The sequence below is a fragment of the Thunnus maccoyii genome, chromosome 18 (assembly GCF_910596095.1).
Source record: "Thunnus maccoyii chromosome 18, fThuMac1.1, whole genome shotgun sequence".
NCBI classification, from domain to species: Eukaryota; Metazoa; Chordata; class Actinopteri; order Scombriformes; family Scombridae; genus Thunnus; species Thunnus maccoyii.
Window position 1 is genome coordinate 18,757,575 of NC_056550.1, and position 8,872 is coordinate 18,766,446.

Sequence of the window (8,872 nt, forward strand, 5' to 3'; positions counted from 1 at the left end):
ACCGAGAGACCCCTCACACTCTCTCTATCACAGACTGAGAACCCTCACATCACCTCTCTCCCATATAGACCCTTAAATACACACTTTACCTCTCCTAAATTGTATAAAGTCATTCTTAAAGTTTGCTTATTTTTATACTTCGAATTATTTATTTTAGTTTACTCATTCTTGTAAGTGTAAGAAAAAACCCTGGACAGCAGAGGAAAAATGAAACTGCTTTTGTCTCGATGTAAGCTTTGTAATATGTACTGCTGTGCTAAAATAAAGAATTAAAAAATATATATTTACATGAACTATTAAACTATCATTAAATATCTTAACTTTTGATAATTTTATTAAATTTTCTAACCTTTAACTCATCTATAAATGCGTAAATAACTAGGCTCCTCAGATGCTCAGTGACCTGGGGGTATGTCTCAGGGTTTCTGGCTCAGTAACAAGACGTGGGTCTACTGGGAATTATAAGATGCCCTTTCATAAATCCTCACTTGGACAGACGGCATATCTGTTCGGGGTATTAACATGTGGAACTCTTCACCAACAGAACTCAAAATGGATTATGACTGGGAACATTTTAAACTCAAACTGAAACAGTTTTTTAAAGAGGGATCAGTCATAGTCATGAGTGATCTGGTGTTTGTTGTTTTATGAAAATTGTATTGTATGTTTCAGAGTTGTTTATGTTTTATGCTGCTTTGTATGTACTTTGTTGTTGAGTTTCATGTTGTAATGTGTGAATATGTATTGTTGAGACTTGTGTTTTGTACTTAAATGTATGTATATGTATTGCTGATTTTTATGGAATTTCATTTGTATTTTAAAAATCCATCTAGGGACAGGCATTCCAAACTAGCTCAGACTATAAATGCTGTGGCATGTGGCATAAGTTCATGCTATAAACTTGCCCCTATACAAATAAATATTAAATAAATAAATATAAAAAATATTTTAAAATCAAAGGGAAATATATGGGGCTTGTGGCAATAATCTAAATTATTGACTCATCTGGAACATTGAGAAACAACAAAAACTTTTATACATTTTCTCCCTGAAGGCCCTGGACAGGTCCTTCAGTGACTATTTCATCCATCCACAGTGCTCTGAGGAGTTCTACCAGTGATCCTTCACTCCCTCTACTGTAAGGCTTCACAACAACCTCTGCTCTCAGCAGACCCCACAGTGACTTGTAGTGCAGCATACTATCCCTCTCACAAGTACCATACTTAAGGTTTTGCACTATATGCCACCAGTTGCACTTGAACTGTTCCTGTTTCTTCATCGATTTGCACTACACTCTCTTTTGCATTTGCACTACTGTGTATTAGGTTGTACAGTTTTCTTTAGGTTCACAATTTTAGGTTTTTCCTTTCTGATCCACAGTGTTCCATTAGTTCATTTGCTTTGCACTTTAATGCCACTTGTACTAAAATTCAGGTTGTATGGCTGTATTGTTCTGCTCTGCTTGTGTACTTACCGATAATGGCATTTTCTTGTCTTTTTTTATTTGTTTACTTTATTATTACCCTTTATTATTACGCATTACTTTCCTGATGTACATGTACCCCCTGTATTCTGATTCTGCTGCTGCTGTAACACCTGAATTTTCCCCCCGGGTATCAATAAAGGTTATTTTATCTTATCCATTGCACTGGTCTCTACATAAGGATTTAGCTTATTCAATGGAGTTCTGCAAATGAACTGTGGATTCCAGCAATATGCCTTTTGCTGTGGCTAGTCAAATTTCATCAGAATATGAAGAAGACACTTTGGGGGTGCCGTACCATGGCTGTATTATAATCTTAAGTAAATATAAATATTACACATCTGTGCGCCATACTCATCCACGGCGGTTCATGCATGGATGTACTGCATTAGCTACTGTCATGGATGTAGTTACTAAAAGGAACTTTCATTTTGTGTTGATTTTAGCGTTCCCTGTGGACAAAATTGGTAGTGTATCCCTGAATGAAGACTGCAATTCCCATGAGCACCAAAGCCTCCTGTCGTTAAGATCTGGATCTGGCTAGCGCGTGCATTTGATTTGGAAGCAAGTGAAAAAAAAACGCCACTTATTTACTAAAGACTATTTTTCTTTTGTAAACACAGCTGTTTGCAGGATGCATAGTTATGAGGTAATGTATCTATGTGTGGCTATCTGAGGTAAGTTTAATATGACGATGGGGAAACAAACTAAACGTTGTTTTAGTACTGTTCATATACCTATAGGTTACATGTAAGCCTACAACTAACATATTTGGTTGCTCAGTAATACTAATTTTGTTGAGAAAGCTACAACATTCTCTAGAAATGTTATGTCTTCGTAATAATAAGCCAACAGCAAGATATAGCTCGGTAGCAAGGCCAACATAAAATGTTATGTTATAAGCCAGTTGTATTACAGTAATGTCCACTGTGACTTACACTTCCATGGACTGCACATTTCCTTTTGCATTATATGCTAAGGCGCAAACTAACAGCCATAGCCACAGGCACACAATAGGATATAACATTTATTTATTTATTTATTATATTGCACAGAGTACAACGAAATTGGACTGCGATAACGTGAGCCACCGAGTGCGAAACCGTGCTAAAATGAGCCGTTGTCTGAATGTCGTTGCGCCTACTGTAGTGTAAATATGGTAAGGACAGCCCGCTCGTGTGCTTACCCATAATGGCATTTTATGGGTAAGGCGTAGGTCCTGAAAGATACATAAACGCGTTTTCTTTCATGTTCTTTCTGTGCTCTTATATGATCATAATGCATTGTACTTTTTCCTCATAATTGATCTATTGCAAGTTTTATTTTGTCAATAGGTTATCAGATAAATCCTAAAGATTGCTGTTCCCAATGTCCTCTCTGACAGTATTAAAGTAAAAGTCAACCTGTTATATCTGTTTGTGGAAACTGCAAAATAAAATGATCTCTTGGCTCTGTAGGCAGTCTGGTGTGTTTCTTTCTTCTATTTTGGGGCTTTGATGAAACGTTTTTGCATTTTCACAGACACTTCTACTGCACTACATTTCATGGTGTTTTATTAATGAGAAAATAAAGTCAGTCCATTAACATGACTGGCTCAGCATCATCTTTGTCAATCATTTTATTGGATAAGAGCAAATTAATATATTGTGGTTAGATGATGGATAACAGGGTGTTCAACAATTTCACAACGTTATGAGAATTATTATATCTGTCAATGATAAAATTTATAAGTAATGTAATAGATGATGAATAACAGGGTGTTCAAGCTGTGGAAACTACTTGTATAGCACAGTTTTCTAAATGGTACATTTTCACAATGCTATGAGATATAAAATTTATAAGTAATGTGACACGACCAAGTCTGCTTAATGTAGATTTGCACTTGGCCGTCTCTCTTCTGTTGACTCAGTTTCAAGTATGACATCTGCAAATTTTTTTTAGTAGCTTAGTTAACAGCTGTCGTGGTTGTTAACTCCTAATCTCCTCTTCTATCATTGCATGACATTTTGAAATATTTTAATTAAAATCTTTGAGGAATCTCTTTTCAAATTAACTTCCAAGACCAAAAAAGCAGATACATTTTTCTGAACAATTTCCTTTCACATAACAAATTTCACAATAGGTTAATTTTCCATTGTCATGGCATTCGCTTCCTAATGTCTTATTCTATCACTGATAATAATTTGGTAACATTTTACCGCACCAACATAGAGAAATCCCACTTCAAAATCCCCTCTAAGACCAAAACTTACACAAACACATGCCTTTCTTTTAACTTCCTCAATAGGTTACTTCACCACTGTCATGGTATCTGTTTCCTAATGTCTTAGTCTATTGCTGGTACAAATTTGTGTACATTTCACTGTACCAACTTTGAGAAGATCCCTGCCATTACACAGAGAGAGAGCTAAAGTAAAACTTATTTAATGGAGTAGCGCAATAAGTTAGCCATTAGCAAACATGTTAGTTTAACTATTTTAGTGATCGAAACATTTGGTGAAATATAGGCTACCGTTATTACCATTACACTGCAAAAACAAGTAGATTATCTTTATAGCCTGTAATCAAGGGCCTCAAGCTAGTTTATGATAAGGGGGACAGAAACGGGGTGCAAAGGGCAGAGTTTTGAGTGGTCTCCCCTCTATCAGAACATTGAATCAAACAATTATGTGTGATCCAATAACTGACAACGCTAGAATCTAAATTAAACACCCTTATGTTCTTCTTAAACAAGCCCATTCCTGTGAATGCAGTCTGTCCACTGGGGAGGTGTACAGACCTAAAGGTTGTTTAGCACAATTTCTGCTGTTACAACAATCATTACTTCTTTTATTATCATTATTATCACTTATACACATACTTAAATGACCATTACTGTTGTTGTTACTGATATTACACCATGGAAACTACTATTAATACGTTTATCAACACTATTATTTGTATTACACATTACAATTACTACTATTAGCTGTCCTACTATTACCACTACATCTGTTATCATGCTATTACAGCTATTGCATGTGGTTTTACTACTATTGCTGTCGTTAATTCCACTATTGTTTCTATGTGCTGTATTGTAGCCCCTGGACTGCTACAGAAGGTATTTGGCCTCCTAAGCCCTGCATGGACTTATGTAAGTCTTGTTGACTGACTTCGGATAAACTCAGAACCCTCCATTCACATTTTTGTGATGGGGTCTTTCAAGATTAATAGTATATGCACATGCATCCTCGGCTTTTTTTGTACACTAAAAAAGCGAGGTTGCTTCTGTAAACCAGTTGCGGGGTCAAGCCTCCAGGTGTTTTTTTCTGGGTTGTTTCTTCTATGTTGGGTCAAGGAAATTCTTTCTTCCAAAAGGTTTGTATCAACACACAAACACGCAAATAAAATGTATATATAGCCACAATTAAATTAATCCCTTTGTAGGAGTCAAATAAAATTATCAGTGGCTAGTTTAAGTCTTCAACCATTTTCACATAGGACTTGTTTTATGTTTGGATTTGGGGTCATTGTGTGTTTTACGTGATTCTCCTGTCCCTCTTCCTTTGGAGAAATTACAGCCTGGCCAAGTGTTGATGATGCAAAAAGGTCCCTCACTGACCTTCATTCTGTAAATATGGATTTCACAAAGCAGTGAAAGTTTCTCTACCAGTATTATGCCCTTCCTTTGCACCAACTTACAACACACTTGGTGCAGCAGCTGTAGCAGTGAAGGGATACTGTCATGATCCTGTCACTGTCCTGTTTTCTCTGTCTTTGTTGTGTTGTCTCTTGTGGTCCCTGGCCTCCTGTGCCCCACCCTTCTTTTCCCTCCACACCGGCCCTGCATCAGCCTCATCAGCCTTGCCCTGCTCCAAGTGTTTTCCCCAGCCAATCAGTTCCTTGCCTGTTCTCCTTTCTAGTCACCTGTTGCCTATTCCCTTGTTAGTTCAGTTTGTATTTAAGCCCTGTGGTTCAGTTCAGTCCTTGTTGGATCATTTGTTTTATTCTGTTCTCCTGCACTCCTGAGTCTTGTTTCTGTGTTGAAAAAACAAATATTGATTCTCTAGTTCCTACTGCCTGCTATCTCCTGCTTTTGGGTCCATTTGCTCCAGTCCACCTGCCTGTGTTATGGCTTGGAGAGCATACCACTGCTCTGAAGCATTTGTCATTTTATACTTTTTAAGACATTTATTGTTAATTGTTACAGTCAAATGTTAAGTATTTTATCATCTGGCTGTACAATGTAGCATATTTTCTGTGTAAAATAAATAGAAAAACTGTGTCATATTTGTAATCAAAATGTGCCGCATTGTTTTGTAACAAAATCCTTGACAAGAAACCGGTACATTTTCATCGCCCAATATTAAAAAAATATAACCTGTTGAGTTGGGACAACATGATTAAATATGTAGATTTTTGTCTTACGTACAAGATTATATATGGCTTAGCCTCTCCTCTGCTCAGACAGTTTGTCAACATAAGAACAACTGCATATGGGTTCATAAGAGGTGCAGCAAGAGGGGATTGCATCATCCCACTCAGAAAAAGCACTTTCAGTCAGCAACTATTAGAGAACTGGACACATACGGTTCATTTAGAGCTCATTTGAAGAAATGGTTAATTACTGGTTAATTAGCACTCAGCTCTGTCAGCACTCAAACGTAATTGCACCTCACTGTCCTCAGTCTGTCTGTGCTGAACTTCCTTTGCTGTCTGCTGTCACCTGTCGCTATCTTGCTATCTTGCTACTGCCAGTCTGCCCTCATGTACCTGCATGCATGTCTTATTGTGGTCTTGCTTTTATTGTGTCACACTGATTTATGTATTTTACATACTGTGCATGCTTTTTTATGTCTGTGCTTATGCATTGCTTGTTTCAGTTAGTTTCTAACAATGCAGCTCAATGTGGTCTTATTCAATCTACGTCTCTATTAACATTAATATCTTAATGTATTTATTGTCTTGCATATCTTGTATTATTAGCGTCTGTGTTGCGTGTTTTAAATAATACCTGACAATGTAGTAAAAGGGTGTCCTGAATTATGTTTTTGTTATTAACATTAATATTTTTTTTCTTCATTTTATTATTTGTTCTGCATGCTTATAAATGATCTTAATAACTTTGTACTTTCAATCTCATATTCTGTTTTTAGGGTGACTCTAACATCTGTCTGCGGACTACAGATGAAAAATAGCCTCTTGGCTAACTCTGGTGCATTTACAGCAATGTTTATTACTGTGCACTGTCCCTGTCAAATAAACCAGTAAATAAAATAAAAGTAAATAAATACATGCAATGATATGAAAATCAGGAAATCTTTTTTATGCAATAAGAGTTGGGATTGGGAATAATTTACAGTAACAGTGGAATTTACAGTAACTGGAACTGAAAATCACCTAAAAATTTTTAGCTCTTAATCCAGGGGAAGACTTAAACTGACCCACATGCATTAGTTCAGTGATTAATAGGATATAACCCAGAATATCTCATTTAACTGAAGACAAGAGTGAAATTAACAATGTTGGGTTATCAACCCAACATGTTGGGTTATATACATTACCCAGTTTAAAATGGCCCAAAATGTGTCAGGCCCAAAGTGATGTGGTTAAAGTTGGGTTAATTTAAAACTTTTTTTAGGGTTCAGGTTTACCAATATGACCAAAGACTCACTTCCTGATGCTTCAAACGTATTGGGCAGTTTGTTATTATATTATCCATTTAGAGTGTATTATAGATCAATCCTTGATCAAGCGCCCTCTGCAGGCCCCATGGACAGGGTCTTGAAAAGCACCTGACTCTCTTCTAGTCTCCATGGTCACTCTCCAGTGACTACCCACACCTTGTCAGTAAAACACATTCATCATGTGAGAAAGTGCTGAAGTGCACCTGGCTCCCTCACAATCCCTGTGAGCGCTCTTCGGGGCGCTGAGGTGTTAAGGCATCCAATTTGGCCAGGTAGAGAAGCTCCACTTTCAGGTAACAATAAATAAATAAATACATAAAAAGGTAGAATTTAGTCAAAATGAGCCTGAACACTCCCAGCAATTAACCGCACCATGTGACACAACGTCAGCCACATAAATTTGTAACAGTGTTGTAAATCACCAACTCTTGGTGGACAAATTGAATTTGTATTTCTCAATGTTGCTGCAGTGAAATGTTACTAAATTTGTACCAGTGATAGAATAAGACATTAGGAATCAGATACCATGACAGTGGTTACCTAACCTATTGAGGAAGTTAAAAGAAATATATGCGTTTGTGTAAGTTTTGGTCTTGGAGGGAATTTTGAAGTGGGATTTCTTCCAGTTGGTTCATTGAAATGTAACCAAATTTGTACCAGTGATAGAATACGACATTAGGGAGCAGATGCCATGGCAACCATGAACTAACCTATTGAGAAATTTGTTTGGTGAAAGGTCAAAGTTCTGTGAAATGTATCTGTGCTTTTTTGGTCTTGGAGGTCAATTTGAACTGAGATTCCTCAAAGATGAAGGTTATTTTACTTAGAGATTAAGTAAAATATTTCAAAATGTCATGCAATGATTGAAGAGGAGATTAGGAGTTAGCAACCACAACTATGAAAGCTACTAAAAAAATTGCTGATGTCACACTTGAAACTGAGTCAACAGAAGAAAGATGACCAGTACATTAAGCATACTTGGTCGGGTCACATTACTCATAAATTTTATGATTTACAGATATAATAATTCTCATAGCATTGTGAAATTGTTGAACACTCTGTTATCTATCATCTAACCACAATATATTAATTTGCTCTTATCCAATAAAATGATTGACAAAAGATGATGCTGAGCCAGTCATGTGAATGGACTGGCTTTGTTTTCTCTAAGATGTGATCACAGTTTAATAAGACACTATGAAGTGTAGTGCAGTGGAAGTGTCAAACAATGCAAAAACGCTTCATCAAAGCCCCAAAATAGAAGAAACAAACACACCAGACTGCCTACAGAGCCAAGAGGTTATTTTATTTTGCAATTTCCACAAACAGGTACAGTGGGTTGACTCAACTTAAATACTGTCAGAGAGGACATCAGGAACAATAATCTTTAGGATTTACCTGATAACCTATTGACAAAATAAAACTTACAACAGATCAATTATGAGGGAAAAGTACAATGCAAATTGTATTTTTGTAATTTCAAAAAAGAGCACAGAAAGAACACGATAGAAAACGCGTATATGTATCTTCAAGGACTTTCGCCTCGCTTAGAGGCCGTCCTTACTATATTTACACTACTATAGGCGCAACGAAATTCACAGTCCTACACAGTCCTATGCTTCCATGGACTGTACACAGGTGTAAACTAACAGCCATAGCCGTAGGCATACCATAGAATATAATAAAATCATTTTATTGTCATTGCAAAGAGTACAACGAAATT